This window comes from Chiloscyllium plagiosum, unplaced genomic scaffold (genome assembly GCF_037043375.1).
Source record: "Chiloscyllium plagiosum isolate Xiang-an unplaced genomic scaffold, Cpla_swu_hap1 HiC_scaffold_2, whole genome shotgun sequence".
Classification (NCBI taxonomy): domain Eukaryota; kingdom Metazoa; phylum Chordata; class Chondrichthyes; order Orectolobiformes; family Hemiscylliidae; genus Chiloscyllium; species Chiloscyllium plagiosum.
Window position 1 is genome coordinate 89,635,359 of NW_028270140.1, and position 20,048 is coordinate 89,655,406.

The 20,048-nt window shown below is 41.6% G+C and overlaps 1 long non-coding RNA gene across 1 annotated transcript in view; it reads right to left on the bottom strand.

The window, feature by feature from the left end:
* Positions 1–231: 231 nt before the first annotated feature.
* The window catches only part of LOC148151937 (uncharacterized), a 37,626-nt gene continuing 17,809 nt past the window's right edge, over positions 232–20,048 (bottom strand). Inside the window, exons 2-3 of the long non-coding RNA XR_015759155.1 lie at positions 5,163–5,299; positions 232–3,114 (exon numbers count right to left, since the gene is read on the bottom strand). This is a non-coding gene — a long non-coding RNA (uncharacterized LOC148151937). The remainder of the gene's footprint in view (positions 3,115–5,162; positions 5,300–20,048) is intronic.

Here is a 20,048-nt window from a genome sequence, read left to right on the forward strand (position 1 = left end):
GCAAGCTTTTGCACAGAGGATGGAACACACCAAAAACAACAAATTTAGAATGTCTCAGAGTAAAAAGTGAAGTAAATGTCCTCTTCAGGAAACCTGCTTTTCAGAACTACCCAAATACACATGCAAATTCAATAACAGATTGGTTACTGTGTTAAATCAAAGGTCTGAAAATGATTCATTTTACTGATACACACAGTTACATTGTCACAATACTTTTCAATTTGATAAACAAATTCTAAACCAAAGGCAGACTTACTGCAAAAATTATGGGAATTCATGGAATGCTTACAGGATGGCTTTTTGGAACAGCTTGTGATGGAGCAAACAAGGGAGCAGGCTATTCTGGACTTAGTCTTATGTAATAAGCCAGACTTTATAAAAGATCTTAAAGTAAGGGAACACTTAGGAGGCAGTGATCATAATATGGTAGAGTTCAGTCTGCAATTTGAAAGAGAGAAGGCAAAATCAGAAGTAATGATGCGACAGTTAAATAAAGATAATTCCAGGGGCTTGAGAGAGGAACTGATGAAAATTGACTGGAAGCAGAGCCTAGTGGGGAAGACAGTAGAGCAACAATGGCAGGAGTCTCTGCGTGTAATTGAGGACACAATACAGAGGTTCATCCCAAAGAAAAAAAAGATTACCCGGTGGGCGGGGAGGGATTAGACAAATATGGCTAATGAAGGAAGTCAGGAAATGTATCTAAGCAAAAGAAAGAGCCTATAAAGTGGCCAACAGCACTGGGAAATCAGAAGATTGGGAAGACTACAAAAGCAAACAGAGAATAACAGAGAGAAATAAGGAAGGACAGGATCAAATATGAAGGTAGGCTAGCCAGTAATATTAGAAGTGATAGTAAAAGTTTCTTTCAATACTTAAGAAACAAACGAGAGGCAAAAGTAGACATTGGGCTGCACCAAATTGATGCTGAAAGGCTAGTGATGGGAGATAAGGAAATAGCTAAAGAATGTAATAAGTACTTTGTGTCAGTCTTTGCAGTAGAAGACATGAACAATATCCCAATAATGAAGTAAAGTCAGGGGCAGAGTTGATAATGGTAGCCATTATGAAAGAGCAAGTGCTAGAAAAGCTAAAAGATCTAAAAATTGATAAATCTCCCAGCCCCGATTCTGAGGGAGGTGGCTGAGGAAATAGTGGAGGCATTGGTTGAGATCTTTCAAAAGTCACTGGAGTCAGGGAAAGTCCCAGATGGTTGGAAAATCACTGTGTAGCCCCCTTGTTCAAGAAAGAATCAAGACAAAAGATGGAAAGTTATAGACTTGGTTGTAGGTAAAATTCTAGATTCCAATTTTAAGGATGAGATTTCTAAATTCTTGGAAGTGCAAGGTTGGAGTAGAATAAGTCAGCATGGATTTAGTAAGGGGAGGTCGTGCCTGACAAACTTGTTAGAATTCTTTGAAGAGGTAACAAGTAGGTTAGACCAGGGAAACCCAGTAGATGTCATCTATCTAGACTTCTAAAAGGCCTTTGATAATGTGTCTCACGGGAGGCTGCTGAGTAAGGTGAGGGCCCTTTGTGTTCAAGGTGAGCTACTGGCATGGATTGTGAACTAGCTGTCTGACAGAAGGCAGAGAATTGGGATAAATGGTTCTTCTTCAGAATGGCAGCTTGTGACAAGTGGGGTCCCGCAGGGTTCAGTGTTGGGGCAGCAGCTGTTCACTTTATATATTAATGATCTTGATGAAGGGACCGAGGGCATTCTAGTGAAGTTTGCCGATGATACGGAGTTAGGTGGACAGGCAGGTAGTTCTGAGGAGGTGGGGAGGCTGCAGAAAGATTTAGACTGTTTAGGAGAGTGGTCCAGGAAATGGCTGATGAAATTCAATGTGAGCAAATGCGAGTTCTTGCACTTTGGAAAAAAGAATACAGGCATGGACTATTTTCTAAATGGTGAGAAAATTCATAAAGCCAACATACAAAGAGATCTGGGAGTGCTAGTCCAGAATTCTCTAAAGGTTAACTTGCAGGTTGAGTCTGTGATTAAGAAAGTGAATGTAATGTTGTCATTTATCTCAAGAGGGTTGGAATATAAAATCAGTGATGCACTTCTGAGAGTTTATAAAGCTCTAGTTAGGCCCCATTTTGGGCCTCACACCTCAAGAAGGACATAATGACACTGGAGTGTGTCCAGTGGAGATTCATACGGATGATCCCTGGAATGGTAGGCCTAACCTATGATGATTGGCTGAGGACCCTGTGATTGTATTCATTAGAGATTAGAAGGTTGAGGGGAGATCTAATTGAAACTTACAAGATAATACATGGCTTAGAAAGGGTGGATGCTGGGAAGTTATTTCCATTGGGCGGGAAAACTAGGACCCGTGGGCACAGCCGTAGAATTAGAGGGGGTCAATTTAAAAAGGAAATGAGGAGATGTTTGTTCAGCCAGAGAGTGGTGGGCCACGGAGCGCATTGGAGGCCAGGATGTTAAATGCCTTCAAGGCAGAGATTGATGAATTCTTGATCTTGCAAGGAATTAAGGGCTGCGGGGAGAGTGCGAGTATGTGGAGTTAAAATGCCCATCAGCCATGATTGAATGGCGGAGTGGACTTGATGGCTCGAATGGCCTTACTTCCACTCCTATGTCTTATGGACTTACGGTCTTACTATTTAACACTGTGACCGTTTTGATCAAGCAAATCAGCATCCTCATAGTTCTGAGTGTGTAATGTTTATGCACTCATTCTTACCAAAGATGATAAGAGCTTTTTTTAATGAGTGTGATAATTATCCTTGCAGAAATACAATATCGCATTGTTCATAATCAGGAAAGGAGGAGAAGATATGGCAAAATGGATTTATGTTATTAGAGAGAGCTTTTGTCACAAGGTAAGGAAATTTAACAGGACTATTGTGACAACAATTTGTAAAATTAGTGGTAATAGCTTATGCATTTTTTTGTTCATTACTTTTGTTACTGAAGAGAATTCTATATAATGAAAATGAATAAAATAAATTTCTCTGGTTCAATTGAAGCAACAGGTCCAGAATTCCAGGATAATTGAGTTCAAAGGTCGAAATGTTGTCCTTCACTGGAGCCTGGATTGTACTCCACAGGGCGTTTGATGAGCTCAGTCTCTGTTTTTATTTCTTCTGTAATGTTGAGGCCAGACATTCATTTATCAGAAAATGCACTTGCGAAATGTAATTAGAATACAGTAATATAATCAAAATGTAATAATCAGAAACTGAAATATTGCAAAAACAACAATTAAACTCAGCTACAGGGATGATTGAGTTAAATGTTCTTCATGCATATCTGAAGAGTCTGAATGCTTGGCAGTTATAAGTTAGCTGAGGTATAGCACTTTTTGGTTGATCACTACCCCATTGCTTCTAACTTCTAGACGAGATGAATTAGTTTACTCACCAAAATTCAAGCATTCCAACACCTATGAGTAGGAGCATCCTTAGTTAAGAAAACAAAACCTACTGAAACCCTTTCTTAAAGGATAATATAAGATGAAACAATATTCTGAATGCACGAAATAGCTAAGACAGAAATGTGACAGGTTGTTTTCAGAGACACCAGTGGACATATTGCTTTCACAAGTGCTTCGAGGAAGGGAGTCCTGTTTTGGACAAAGCAGAAAAATCTTTTGAGGGGAAATGTACAGTCCAAAGGAGAAAGGTTGGTGGAATATTCAAAATCAACATAAAGACCTATGTGTGGCAACTTAGTGGCAAAATAAACTAATTTGTCTTAATCCATCCAGCCATATCACAGAGCCCCTACAATGTGAAAAGAGCCAATTGAGCCCATCAGGTCTGCACCAATCCTCCAAACAGCATCCCGTCTGGACCCAAGCACCCACCCTCTTCCTGTAACCTGCGTTTACCATGGCTAATTCATCTAGACTATTAATCCCTGTATACTAAGGGAACTTTAGCATGGCCAATCCACGTAACTTGCACATCCTTAGACTGAGATAGGAAACCAGAGTACCTAGCGAAACTCACGCAGACACAGAGAGAATGTGAAAACTCCATACAGTCACTTTTGAAGGCTGGAAGTGAACTCAGGTCCCTGGTGCTGTGAAGTATTAGTGCTAACCACTGAGCCACCGTGTCACCCTAAATAGCTTGTGCAGGACTGATAGAGCATCATTTTTCCTCTGAAACTGGTAATAATTTCTGAATTCTGGTCAACACGAGTTAATCATCGAAATCCAGAAGTTGCTATTTGTGATCCTACACTTAACCATGAACATCTCACTTTCTCAACCTCTCCCGTTGTCTAAGATGTAATGATCCATGAGTTAAACTCATCACCAGTTATCTCTCTCTGTCATGACAGAGCTGCCCAATGGTCCTCTCAGACTATGGTGACTTTACCTTACTTACCCATAGGGTGTGCTGTTGATGTTCCTGCAAATTGCAAACAAATAGAAATCCATGAACCAATAAAAACGTACAAGTTAGCCGAATCATTTGGTTGCAAAATCCCTTTTGAAAATTCCAACATACTGATTGGCATGTGTCTGAATTATTAGCATTGTGCTAAGTTCATCATCAAGTTCTGGATCTGACACATCAGGACCACAGGAGTAACCCCAGGAGAGATGGACCTGAACCTTTACTGCTTTTGTAGCTTGGGAACCGAGGCATCGACATCACTGCCTTGAGTGAGATATAATATTCAGAAAAGAATCTGCTCAAAGAACAAAGTGGAATAAACACATTCTTCTGAAAAGATAAATCTGAGGAAGAGTACTAAATCCATGGAGGCTGTTTCACTATAAAAACACTATAACGGTGGTTAGCACTGTTGCCTCACAGCAGCAGGAACCCAGGGTTTGATTCCCACCTCAGGCAACTGTCTATGTGGAGTTTGCACGTTCTCCCCGTGTCTGTGTGTGTTTCCTCTGGGTGCTCCAGTTTCCTCCAACAATCCAAAGATGTGCAGGTTAGGTGGATTGGTTGTGCTAAGTTGCCCATAGTGTTAGGTGTATTAGTCAGGGGTAAATATAGGGTGGGGGAATAGGTCTGGGCGGTTTACTCTTCAGAGGGTTGGTGTGGACATGTTGGGCCGAAAGGCCTGTTTCCATACTGTAGATAATCTAATCTAATCTAATCTAATCTAATCTAACTGTCTCAATGAGCCCATCATGGAACAAATGAATATCCATATGATACCTCACCTCACCCTAATCCAAAAGCAGTACACCACAGTCATCAGTGCAACCTGTGAAGCAATGAATAAATCCAAAGAGGAATCCCACTTCATCTTTGATCAGTCATTGTCTCGTTCTGAAGGGAATACTTGGATCATGTTGAACTGTAAAAAGGAATGGAAGAGGGAACAACTGAAAAATTGGATTTAAAACACTTTAAAACCCATTTGTAAAGATGAAAAAAGTACTTCCTGTTCAAGAATATTTTTAAATAAGGAGGTATTACTATGCAGTCAACTGAGCACAGAAACCCACACATGAGAGCATTCCAAACATAGATCCCTTATGGCCACCCTGATGGTTAAACTGAGTACACAGGTAAATCCAATCATGATAATTGATCTAAGTTTAGGATGTTCTAATATGTGGGTTTCTGTGCTCAGTAGGCTGCATAGTAATATCTTTGGGATGTGGGAACCCTTCATGCAAAGCAACAAAGCTGAATAGCACTCTTGCAATAATGCTGTGATTCCATAATATGGCTAGTGAACAAGCTTGATCATTATGATACAGTTTGACATACCATAATCTTTTAAAGAGTAGAATGAGTTGAAGAGCCAGTAATAAAGAAAGAGAGGTGAATGGCAACACCGAAACCGAGTTTGCTCATTCTCCTCGTGTCTCTGTGGGTTTGCTCTGCGTTCTCTGGTTTCCTCCCACAATTCAAAGATGTGCAGATTAGGTGAATTGGCCACGCTAAACAGCCCATAGTGTTCAGGGATGTGTAGATTAGGTGCATTAGTCAGGGGCAAATATAGGGCAGGGGATGGGTCTGGGTGGGTTACTCTTTGGCGGGTCGGTGTGGATTAGTTGGGCTGAAGGGCCTGTTTCCACACTGTGGGGATTCTAATTCAAATACTCGAAAAAATTCTAACTCTAATAACTCTAATAACACCGAAACTCTTATGCAACTTTAAAAAAAAACAAACGCTACACAGTCAGTTATGCTATAAAGTGGTAGTTCTGTTCTTGTGAAATCCTGTCTTCCACGAAAATCATGTAATAGCAGTACTATTTAAACAAATGAATTTGGGATTGCGTTATAACTAATACATGTTTTAAAACTTGGTATTTTAGAAACAGTGATCCCAATTCATCATCGTGTGATAGTAAATTTGTGTCAACGAAACGCACATTATATATAGCAGAATGACCTATATTACGAAATAGGTATGCTGAACAAGAGAATTACTCTAGATTGTAAACAGTAGATAAAAATATAAACTCTAATATTTAGGATTGAGGTAAATATGAGTTAACAGACAATCCAATGTTGAACACCACACAGACAGCATTTTAAATGGTCAATGCAGTCAAGGCCTATCCCAGCCTGAATCATCAAATCTCATTACCACCCGAGTATACGATTCACAAAAGCACTGGTCTTAGCATGGTTCAGCTGAAGCTGATCCCTCTCCCAATTTCCACAATGTTCATGCCACTGCCAAAGAATCAAAACCATTTCGTCCATACAAGCCTTTGAGACATATATTCATCATATGTACTCTTTGTCATTTTTTTTCATAGCTCACTTAATAGGGCAGCACGGTGGCTCAGTAGTTAGCACTGCTACCATGTACAATTCCAGCTTCAGTCAACTGTCTGTCTGGAGTTTGCACATTCTCCTCGTGTCTCTGTGGGTTTCCTCTGCGTTCTCTGGTTTCCTCCCACAATTCAAAGATGTGCAGATTAGGTGAATTGGCCACGCTAAATAGCCCATAGTGTTCAGGGATGTGTAGATTAGGTGCATTAGTCAGGGGCAAATATAGGGCAGGGGATGGGTCTGGGTGGGTTACTCTTTGGCGGGTCGGTGTGGATTAGTTGGGCTGAAGGGCCTGTTTCCACACTGTGGGGATTCTAATTCAAATACTCAAAAAAAATTCTAACTCTAATAATCTAGATCAGAGGTGGGGAACCTTTTCACGTTAAAAAGCCGCATTATGTTAGTTGTAATCTAATAAGGCCGCATCCAAGACTTACCAATAGCCCTTATGACTTAGCAATTTTTTAATTGTGGCGGTCAGTCTGTGAGGATTATTTCGTTGAATTTTCTTTTACTTTCTGGTATTTTAAGATTAAAATAAAAATAATAAAGGATGATAAAAACATATTAACAAAAAATAAAAGATTTGTTCTGCAAAATTGGGATTCATTCAAAAGGCCACATACAATGGCCTAGAAGGCCTTAAGGCCGCAGGTTCCCCACTCCTAATCTAGATATTATTACCTTTGAAGTTCAGCTTTTTATTTAGCCTATAGTTGCTCATCAGTGAACACATCAGCAGCAAGCACAGGATGGAACAAGCCTGTGATTGGAGGAACTCCCTCTCACCAATTCTATTATATTTATTCATAGTTTTTCTCTGATTAGCCACACCAGTAACTGATTATTTTTCCTGGGTGTTTTGGAATTATTTTGAGGTACATTTGCCAACTATCTCTATATATTTTGAGCCGGACCGTGAAGGCTAGCTGTTGAATTACCACATAAGTAGGATGGGTAAATTTTATCTCTCCTCTAAGTAAAATTCCTCTGTAAGTTTTGTTTAATTTAGAGTGACTACACCATTATTAAATATGCCCAGTGTTTTGGCTATGAGGGCTTTTCTACTGGTCTTATATTATTGCCTCGTAATGTTCTAACTTTTCATGTGCTTTGACCTTGAGTTATTTCAGTATTTCAACCGTGATTGGTAATCTGTGAGGAGTGGTAAACTGGCAGACGCATGGAGGGAATGCTGCATTCAGGGTTCCTTTTTGTCATCTTCCTGGATTATACCATATGGGGTATTTGTGTCAATGAAGAGTGTCTCAAAACAAAGTTCTAAAAGGCTAGGGAGGCTGAGATGGTGAAGAGAGTTCAGATAGAGTCATAGAGATGTACAGCATGGAAACAGACCCATCCATGGTCCAACCCATCCATGCCGACCAGATATCCCAACCCAATCTAGTCCCACCTGCCAGCACCTAGCCCATATCCCTTCAAACCCTTCCTATTCGTATACCCATCCAAATGCCTCTTAAATGTTGCAATTGTACCAGCCTCCACCACTTCCTCTGGCAGCTCATTCCATACCTGTACCACCCTCTGTGTGAAAAAGTTGCCCCTTAGATCTCTTTTATATCTTTCCCCTCTCACCTTAAACCCATACCTTATAGTTCTGGACTCCCCGACCCCAGGGAAAAGACTTTGCCTATTTATACTATCCATGCCCCTCATAATTTTGTAAACCTCTATAAGGTCACCCCTCAGCTTCCAAAGCTCCAGGGAAAACAGCCCCAGCCTGTTCAGCCTCTCCCTATAGCTCAAATCCTCCAACCCTGGCAACATTCTTGTAAATCTTTTCTGAACCCTTTCAGGTTTCACAACATCTTTCAGATAGGAAGGAGACCAGAATTGCACGCAATATTCCAACAGTGGCCTAACCAATGTCCTGTACAGCCGCAACATGACCTCCCAACTCCTGTACTCAATATTCTGACCAATAAAGGAAAGCATACCAAACACCTTCTTCATTATCCTCTCTACCTGTGACTCCACTTTCAAGGAGCTATGAACCTGCACTCCAAGGTCTCTTTGTTCAGCAATACTCCCTAGGACATTACCATTAAGTGTATAAGTCCTGCTAAGATTTGCTTTCACAAAATGCAGCACCTGGATTTTATCTGAATAAAACTCCATCTGCCAATTCTCAGCCCATTGGCCCGTCTGGTCAAGATCCTGTTGTAATCTGAGGTAACCCTCGTCGCTGTCCACTACACCTCCAATTTTGGTGTCATCTGCAAACTTACTAACTGTATCCAAATGGCTAGTTTTCCCTGTATTCTGTGAGATCTAAACTTGCTAATCAGTCTCCCATGGGGAACCTTGTCGAACGCCTTACTGAAGTCCATATAGATCACATCTACTCCTCTGCCCTCATCAATCCTCTTAGTTATTTCCTCAAAAAACTCAGTCAAGTTTGTGAGACATGATTTCCCACGCACAAAGCCATGTTGACTATCCCTAATCAGTCCTTGCCTTTCCAAATACATGTACATCCTGTCCCTTAGGATTCCCTCCAACAACTTGCCCACCATCGACATTAGGCTCACTGGTCTATAGTTCCTTGGCTTGTCCTTACAGCCCTTCTTAAACAGTGGCACCATATTAGCCAACCTCCAGTCTTCTGGCACCTCACCTGTAACTATCGATTATACAAATATCTCAGCAAGAGGCCCAGCAATCACTTCTCTAGCTTACCACAGAGTTCTCGGGTACACCTGATCAGGTCCTGGGGATTTATCCACCTTTACCTGTTTCAAGACATCCAACACTTCCTCCTCTGTAACATGGACATTTTTCAAGATGTCATCATCTATTTCCCTACAATCTATATCTATATCTTCCATATCCTTTTCCACAGTAAATACTGATGTAAAATACTCATTTAGTATCTCCCCCATTTTCAGCAGCTCCACACAAAGGCCGCCTTGCTGATCTTTGAGGGGCCCTATTCTCTCCCTAGTTACCCTTTTGTCCTTGATGTATTTGTAAAAACCCTTTGAATTCTCCTTAATTCTATTTGGCAAAGCTATCTCATGTCCCCTTTTTGCCATCCTGATTTCCCTCTTAAGTATACTCCTACTGCCTTTATACTCTTCTAAGGATTCACTTAATCTCTCCTGTCTATACTTTACATATGCTTCCTTCTTTTTCTTAACCAAACCCTCAATTCCTTTAGTCATCCAGCATTCCCTATACCTACCAGCCTTTCCTTTCACCCTAACAGGAATATACTTTCTCTGGATTCTCGTTATCTCATTTCTGAAGGCTTCCCATTTTCCAGCCATCCCTTTACCTGTGAACATCTTGCCTAATACCTTCAAAATTGGCCTTTCTCCAATTTAGAACTTCAACTTTTAGATCTGGTCTATCTTTTTCCAACATTATTTTAAATCTAATAGAATTATGATCGCTGGCCCCAAAGTGCTCCCCCACTGACACCTCAGTCACCTGCCCTGCCTTATTTCCCAAGAGTATGCTTAACATATATAAATTCTGGATCTATTTAGCATCTCAAATAGTATCTAACTGTAAATGGCAGAATGTTACATGTGATTCAGCTTTCATGCAGCTCTAACATATTAAAGAAAAATCTGCATCCATGATAATTCCAAGTGAAAACGGGAGTATAGCATACTACGATTGTGGACTAGTCAGGAATGCCTAGTGCTACATGTTTTTATTCACTCAAGGGATGTAAATACCACTGGTGAGGCCAGCATTTATTGCCTGTCCCAAGTTGCCCAGCTGCCCTCTTGAACCACTGCAGTTTATGTGCTATAGACACACAACATCATTGGGGAGGGAATTCTAGATTTTGATCCAATGACAGTGAAGGAATGGTGATATACTTGCAAATCAGGATGGTGAGTGGCTGGGAGGGGAACTTGCAGGTGATGGTGTTCCCTTGTATCTGCTAACATTGTCCTTTTAGATAAAAGTGATTGTGGGTTTGGGAGGTGCTATTGAGGAATCTTTGGTGAATTTCACAAAAGTTTCCTGAACAGCACTCTCCAAACCCACAATTGCTTTCATCTCAAAGGACAAGAGTAACAGATACAAAGGAACACCATCACCTGCAAGCTCCTCTCCCAGCCAATCACCATCCTGATTTGGAACTGTATCACCATTCCTTCATTGTAGAGTACACGTTGCGGCTATTGAGTCAGTAGTGGAGGGAATAGTTGCTTGTGGATGTGTTGCCAGTTGAGTGGGTTGCTTTGTCGTGGATGGCATCGAGCTTCTTGAGTGTAGATGAAGCTATTTTCATCCAGGCAAGTGGGGAGTATTCCATTTCTTCAAAAATTCTTCAGGGTAGTATAAACGTGCAACTATCTTTAGCTGCTTCATCAGTTATTTGAGTTCAGAATTGGGGATGTTTCCTAATGACTGACAATGTTCAGTATAATTTGTGACTGCTCAGTTACTGAAGCATTCCACGTCTAAATGCAACAAGACATGGACAATATCCAGGCTTGGGTTGGAAAGTGACAATTATCCTGGTCTCTAACCATCGGATCTGCACCGGTGGGAGTAATACTCTCCAAATATATCCTGCAATGCTTGAGTTGGAGAAGAAGTTCAAAATTGTGAGCTTGCAGTGGGGATGGTCATGCTGTTAGCAGAGTGCTGCAAGATAGGTTTGAGTATTGAAGATATAAGGATGGCTTTCCTTGATTAACCTTCAGCATTTTATGCGATATCAAGTAGACATGGTGAATTATATATGATTTGTGAAGCAAAGAAACTTTGTGAGTCAAATAGCATTCCAATATTACATGCTGTCTAATGTACTGGTTCAGATCTATGTGAAATGATTGGGCTCCAGCTGTTATATGCAATGTATTTCTATTACAATGTATCAATTATCAAATGTGAGAAATCCTCTTGCCAATTAAGTTCAGTTACTGAATTGTTTTCACCTTCAGATACCTCATCATGTCTAAATATTTTCTGACTACAATCAAATTGAAAACCTTCTGCATCTTTTATACATTTTATTCCATGTACCAACCAATTAGTTCTTTTCAACTAAATAATCTTCAGAGATACTTATGAATAGCTGGAATGATTTTATTTTGTAGTTTTCTTTAGAGAGTGACTTTGCAATTCAGTCTTCATTACTGTAATCTTCTTTTGATTTGGGATTTTGGCAGGATAAAATATTCTCTGTCAAAAGAGAACTTTATTACTTGAGATTTCTGCTTTTTATACTGAATATCAACCATCAAGCTCTCCAAGGTCAAGTTAAAGATCAGTTTAATTCAAACATAAAAACAGAAGACTAACAGGGTAGTCCACATGGCCCACAAACCTGCTTCATGATTCAATAGGATCATGACTGGTCATCGCTGATACTATTCTGATAAATACTCTACACCTTTTCTAAGGTTTTGGCAAGCTTCTCAAAATATATTGTCCAGAACTGAATAACACACTCTAACCAAACAATACTAGATGGTTTAAATAATGTAGTAATGATTTGTTTTTATTTTAAAAAAAGATTGTTTTGTGGGTTGAATATCATTGACATTTGTAGTTTATCCCCTGCCCTTGAAAAGTTTATTTTTTGTGTACTCCCTCATGGGAAAATAGGTGTAGCTGCCTGGCAAGCATTTATTGCCCATCCCTAATTGCCCATGAGAAGGTGGTGCTGAGCTGCATTCTTGAACTGCTGCAGTTCATGTGGTGTATGTAGACCCACAATGCCCTTAGGGAGGAATTCCAGGATTGTGACCTGGTGACAATGAAGGAACAGCGATATATTTCCAAGTCAGGATGGTGAATGTCTTGGAGAGGAACATGCAGGTGGTGGTATTCCCATTTATCTGCTGTCCTTGTCCTTCTAGCTAGAAATTGTCATAGGTTTGTAAGATACTGTCTAAGGAACTTGGGTGAATTTCTGCAGTGCATCTTGTAAATAGCGCACACTGCTGCAAATTAGCATCATTGATAGAGAAAATGGATGCAGTACCAATCAAATGGGCTGGCTGTCCTGAATGTTGTCACTCTTCTTGAGCATTGTTGGAGCTGCTCCCATTAGGCAGGTGGGGAGCATTTCATCACATTCCTGAATTGTGTCTTGCGGATGATTGTTAGGCTTTAGGAAGTCAGGGGGTGAGTTACTTGCTGCAATATTCCTTGCCTCTGACCTGGTCTTGTAGCCACTGGATTTACATGGTGAGTCCAGTCAATGGTAAATGGTAACCTCCAGGATCTTGATAGTGAGAGGATTCATTGAAGTGGTGATAGTTGGATTGTTTCTTACTGCAGATGGTCATAGCCTGGTGCTTGAGTGGAGCGAATGTTATTTGCCATTTATCAGTGCAAAGCCTGGATATTGTTCAGATCTTGCTGTGTTTGAACATGGACTACCTAAGTATCTGAGTAGTCATGAGTGGTGCTGAGGTTATGCAATTATTCTTGATGTCACACTCGGTCAAATGCAGCCTTGATGTCAAAGGCTGTCACTCTCACCTTACCCCTGCAATTCAGCTCTTTTGTCCATGTTTGCATCAAGGCTATAAGGAACTAAGTGGCCCTGGCAGAACCCAAACTGGGCATCACTAAGCAGGTTACTACTGAGCAAGTGTTGCTTGATAGCACTGTTGATGACACCCTTCACTGACGATCAAGAGTAGACTGATGGGGCAGTAATTGCTGAGTTGAATTTGTCCTGCTTTCTTGTGTTCATGACATACTTGGGCAATGTTCCACATTGTTAACTAGATGCCAGTGTTGTAACTGTACTGGAACAATTTGGCTATGGGATGGCAAGTTCGAGAGCACAAATCTTCAGTACTATTGCCCGAATGTTGTCAGGCCCTGTACCCTTTGCAATATCCAGTGCCTCCAACTGTTTCTTGGTATCATGTAGAGAGAACCCAATTGGCTGAAGACTGGCAGAAGTGGTGCAGGGGACCACTAGAGGAATCTGAGATGGATTATACACTCGGCACTTCTGGCTGAAGATCCCGTGAATACTTCAACCTTACCTTTTGCACGGATGCCCTGGACTCTTCCAGCATTGGTGATGGGGATATTTGTGGATCTTCCTCCTACAGTGAGTTGTTTAATTGCACACGACCAACACTACTGGATGTAGCAAGATTGCAGAGCTTAGATCTGATCCATTGGTTGTGGGATCGCTTGGCTCTGTCTATTATTGCTGGTTAATGTTGTTTAGCATTCAAGTAGTACCATTCACTGGGTTGACACCTCATCTTCACCTCATTCCTGGTGCTGCTCCTGGCAAGCCCTGCTGAAAACTCTATTGAGTTGGGCTTGAAGGTATTGAGTGGGTGATATACCAGATGATGAGGTTGCAGATTACGTTGGGGTAGGATTCTGCTGCTGTTGATGGCCTACCCCACCTCATGGATTCCAGCCTTCAGTTGCTGAGTTTGCTCAAAGCCTGTCCCATTTAGTTCATGGTAGGCTGCATTCCTGAACCTTTGTGGTCTATCTGATGTGAGGAGGGAATTCCAAGATATTGATCCAGTGAAGGAATGGCAATATAGTTCCAAGTCAGGATGACATGACACTTGGAAGGGAATTTGCAGGTGATAGTATTCCTCAGAATCTGCTGCCCTTGTCTACTTGATGGTTGAGGTCATGGGTTTGGAAAGTGTTGTGGAAGGATCCTTAGGAAGGTGCTGCGGCACTTCTTGTTGATAATACATGCTGCTGCTACTGGGCTTTGGTTGTCGAGAGAATGAAAGTGTAAGGTCATGGATGGGCTGCTGATCAAACAGGCTGATTGGTCCTAGAAGGCATTGAGCACCTTAAAGTGTTGTTGGAGGTGCACTCATCCAAGCAAGTGCAAAGTATTCCATCTGTCTTCTGACTTGTGCCTTGTGGACAGGATTTGGGAAGTCAGGAGATCAGCTACTTGCGACAGAATAACTAACCATTGACCAGCTATTGTCACCACAATATTTATATAGTTGGATCAGTCAAACATCTGGACAATCTGCCTGGATAGATGAAGCATCCTTCAGCACTGGTGTTCTGTCATTAACCGTAGCTGACCCTTGGGTATTGCATCCAATAGTATGGGTAGTGCCTTTGTTTCTTTGCAAATCCTTGCTGTGCTCTTCCAGTATTCTCTTGACCAGTTTGATGCCTCTGCTGGAATCTCCTTGTTGCTCCTTCCATTGTCAGTGTAATCTGTTCCCAATGGAATTCCTGAGTGACTGGTTTGTGCAGCAGAGGTTCCTTTGCCTGATGCTCCTGTCAAGATTCAGGCCTCTCATTAGTTAGAGCTACAATCTTCTCAGTATTGGTGAAGACAGCTCTGTTCCAATGGCTGAGCAGCTGAGGAGATTGTCCATCTTTACCATGGGTTGGTCAGTGCCTGTTCTGATGGCTCCTTACAGTGTGCACTCAAGGTTCAGCCTGACACCTCTCAGACTCTCAGTAAAGGCTTTTAAATGAGCTCCACAAGTAGCTTAACAGGCACTTTGTTGTTGACACCACACCTCTTAGATATCCTGCAGCCCTCCCTCCCATTAAAACTTGCATCAAATGCCAGCTTTTGGGAATATGATTTTCACTGGAGTGCCAGAAATTGAACAGTCAGCTCTATCAACTTAGTTTTAAAGCTATAGGGCCTTTATATTACTTTAGTAGTGTTATGAATTTGTCTGTATCTTAAAATGATTTGATGTGTATGCCTGCAGGTTTATATATGTTGCTTTATTCCTCATACTTGGTTTTATTTGGATGTTCAAGTGGCCAGAATTCCTGACACTCACTTACCAAAATGAATGTTGCTTGGTTGAGTTTAAAGGAGAAATGCTCTCTCATGGCAGTCAACATTTCTTTTTTATAAAATTACAAAATTACAACAACAATAAACCAACAACAGCACTACTCTCTCTCTCTTCTCTCTCTCTCTCTCTCTATATATATATATATATAAAAGGGAATATAAAAGAAATAAGAAACAATACAAACAAAACAAAACTGTACTCGTGTGCAAGATAAACAGTCCAGTAGACATAATAAATAAATAAATATATACATAAATAACACCACGCAGTGCAACGAAACAATAGCTCCCAACCTTTGAGAACATTGAATATAACACCGGTATTTATTCAAAATCCTTCATCTCGGGGCACCGAGTTCGCTAAATCAGATCATCATGGCTACACAAGAGCCCTAATTAAAATGGCTGACTAATCTGCATCTAGGTAATCCAAATAAGGCTGCCATGTCTGACAAACATTTTCATTTTTTTGGTGCACTGTATTTGTCAGAAAGTGCAGGGGGGTATGTTACATGATTAGCTTATGCCAAACTAGCTGGGGGTTTTTAGACACCAACACATCAAAATATTTTTCCTCGCACAGAAAGTGAGGATACTAAAAAGCTTTCTCCCATGAGTGTGTAAAGAAGATAAATTGGGTAGGCCCAGGAGAAGAGAAACCAGCTCCATCTTAACTTCAGTCCCAAGACGCTCCCTATTACTCCTGCTGCAGTACGCCAGTATACACGATGCCTGTGGCAGGACCACAGACAGCGAGTCAGAGTACCAGTACTTACTTTACACTTGAGGCACACAAAGGATACTTCCACCTTAAGTTTTGATAGACCCTACTAAAAATCTTCAGCTGCATGACATGCGTCCTATTACAGATCTAAATCTTTCTCGCGTTTTCACAGATATCCCCCCATGTCTCAAAGGAAATCTCAACTCCTAACTCACTCTCCCAGACCTCACATAGTCACTCAATATTATCTGAGGAACCACCCCCAACAGATGATAAAGAGAACTAACTGAAAGACTGCTCTTGGCATGAAGCACCCTCTTCTGTGTATCGCATTTGTCAGAGTAGGTCAAAACTGTGGTTTCTTTTTGAATAAAATCCCTAATCTGAAAAATATGGAAAAGGTCTCTGCTAGATAATCCATACTTGTGGCTTATTTGGTCAAAGCACATCAGTGTTTCACACTCGAAAATGTCACCCAAACAGGAAACACCCCTAGCTGCCCAGAGTTTGAACTGGGATCCATTATCCCTGGCCAGAAACTTGGCATACCAAGTATAGGAGTAAGAAAAGAAGTTTTAAATATATTACCCTCACTCTGCTGCACTGTCCTGCACGTTTTGAATGTATTAATAATTATTGAATTATGATGGTACTCCGCAACTGTCCTCATTTTATCTAAGAACAACAGGCTAATAAGGGGACACATTGACTGGGAGGCCTCAATATCCAACCATCTTGACGCCAAGTCCTCACAAGCCCAGTCGCTCACAAAAGATAAAAGGGAGCTTAATTGATATCTTCTAATATCTAGGAGTTTCTCCCCCCCTAGCCCTTGGGGCAGTTGCAAATTGGCGAGCTTAATAAGGGGCCAACTGTAGAATTCACTAGGGAGATCATCAGGGCTGGATGTCTTTCCACTTTGAAACTGCTTCTCACCTCCTGTACCTCTTGCACTGTTAAAGGGGCACTAAGGGGAGACGTTTGTTCAGAGGTCACTCATGGAAGATCCAGGTTCCTAAAAACGGCACATCTTAGCCCATCTGTCCTCACAGCCTTCCGACTGATATAATTTGGAGTATAATCTTCAAAATGCAGCATTGATCTTCTTAGAATCACAAGTAAGAGTTCCAGTCCCTTCCCTGATTGAGGTAATAAATTGAAGTGGGGAGTGGGGGTGGGGCATTCTTTTTCCTAGCCAGATATCTGCCTGGCCTATTGCCATGCTCAAACAAACTTTGTTTCACAAAGTAAAGTTCCTTCCTCACTTCCTCACTCATTTTGAACATGGAATTCCAGGCAGACCGAAGAGCTGTGACCCGCTGCAACTTAGCCACCAATGGCCTATCAAGATATGGCGTCTTGGCTGCCTTCAGTCATGCCTTGAGCAGGTGCTGTTACTCTCCCTTCTGTCACTTCCAACTGGCATAGTAAGAGATAATTATCCCTCTAGCATAAGCCTGAGCAGTCTCCCAGAGAATAGACGGGTTGCTAGCCGCATCTGAATTAATGGCCATGAATGCTTTCAACTCATTAGAAAAATACTCGATGAGCTTACTGTTCTTGAGAAGGAATGGGTCCATTCGCCAGTGCTGTGAACCTGTTACATTACCCTTAATCTTGACCACTAAATATACTGCTGCATGGTCGGAAATGGTGATATTCCCAATTGAGCGGGACATCACTGAAACCAAAACAAAAACACGGCAGCTAAGAAAAGATTAATCCGAGAATAACATTTGCGGATTAGAAAAAATGTAAAGTCCCACCCCTTTGGTAGAGACACCTCCAAACATGCAGCACTCCCAATTCCATACATATGCCCAGTCTCTGGAATCATTTAAGAAAGAGTTGGATAGAGCTCTCAAGGATAGTGGAATCAAGGGTTATGGAGATAAGGCAGGAACAGGATATTGATTAAGGATGATCAGCCATGATCATATTGAATGGTGGTGCAGGCTCAAGGGCAGAATGGCCTACTCCTGCACCTATTGTCTATTGTCATATATCAAATAGTGGCTTACATTGCAGAGAAAGTTCTGTGGGGCCTTTGGACATTCTATCCACCGTGGGATCCATAAGGCAGTTAAAATCTCCCTCATAATAATATGCTGTGACGCAAGGGCAATCAATTTGGAAAATGCATCCATCAGAAATCAGGGGGTGCACCGGGGGACAATAAACATTCAAAATGCCACACTCTTCACCATATACTGAGGCTTTAAGAATTATCAACCACCCATACTCATCTTTAATATGATCTAGTCACTTAAATGGGAGATTCTTCCAAACAAGTATGGCCAGACCCCTACTCTTAATATTGAAGGATAAAAAAAACACCCGACCAAACCCACCCTGCTGTAATTTCAGATGTTCCTTATCATCAAGGTGAGTTCCATGCAACAGGGCAATATCAGCCCTCTCCTCTTGACCTGTGAGTAACTCCCTTTAGTGTTCCAGGTACACCATTTGAGACCACACTTAGCCATGACTCTCTACAACAACCTTTGAACTCCCGAGAGGAAGAACCCGACTTACAAATTGCTGAGTATAAATGAAGATGGACTCATGGCACACTAAAACTACCACACCGAACAAATTAACAGAACTTTCAAAACCTACATCTGCAAAAAACCAACAAACGAAACAAATACAAAAGACAGAAGGCACTTAATGAGGGACTCTACCCCCCCCCCCCCCCCCGGCCACAGGGGGGGCTTACACATCTCCCATACACCTCCATAACTCTTTGCAGCTTGGGCCACACCCCGAACTCAAGCAAAACAAAGAAAAAAAAAAGGTAATATGAACAATGAAATTAAAAGTGAGCATTCTACCCATCCCCAACTATACATTAACCCCATTTAACATTAAAAAAGATCCAACAACACTTCCTTTAAGAAAAGGAGAGAAGTACAAAAGAGAAAGAGAAAACATTATTGTTTATATCCTTTAGACCATTCAGTCTATTATAAAGTGTCCAGAAAGTATTTCACTTTTTCCAAATAATCAAATGAGTGTACAGACCCATCATAAATAAAACAAAGCACTGCCAGGTACTTTACAGAGGGCCGAATACTGAAGTCCCTCAGTGTTCTCTTCACCTCATCAAAGGACTTTCTTTTACGCATCATGACTATAGAAAATTTCTGGAAGAACATTATCTTGGATTCTTTTTAAATCAAGGCCTGCGGATCCTTCCCCTGCATTCTGGAAGCTTCCATTACTCTCTGCTTGTCCCTGCAGCATTGGAATCACACGAGGACCAGGTGGGGGGGGGGCGCTGCTCTGAACCGGGCCTGTGCACCGCAACCTGGTGAGCTCTGTCAACTTTCACCCAGCCCGCCTCGGCCTCTCAACCAAGAAGTCACAGCAGTCAGTCTTCAAAAACACTTACTGGCTGCTCGCATTGCACTCCCTCCGGCAGCCCAAAGACCCCGATATTCCTCCTCTGACTTCTGTTTTCAAGATCATTGATCTGCTCTGTTAAAGCCCAGACCTGCTTCTCGACAGCCTGATCCCCTCTGTCGAGAACTCAATCACGGTCTCCAATGCTGTGGTCCATCACTCGACCTCTACCATTCGCTTTCCAGGCCTTCCAGCTCACGCTCATGTTTGTGCAGCATGGCTGAGATCGGTTCCAGCCTGTTGTGACTCTCCTCGATTGATGCCTCGATCATCTCCTGGAGCTTGACAATCTCTGCAGCCGAGGTGTGTTGGGTAAGTGATTCCAGTGGAATTGCAGGGGAGGCTGAAGCTGAAGTCGGAGTCAGAGTCGCAGTTGCAGGCGTGTCCAATGCTGCTGGGGAATGT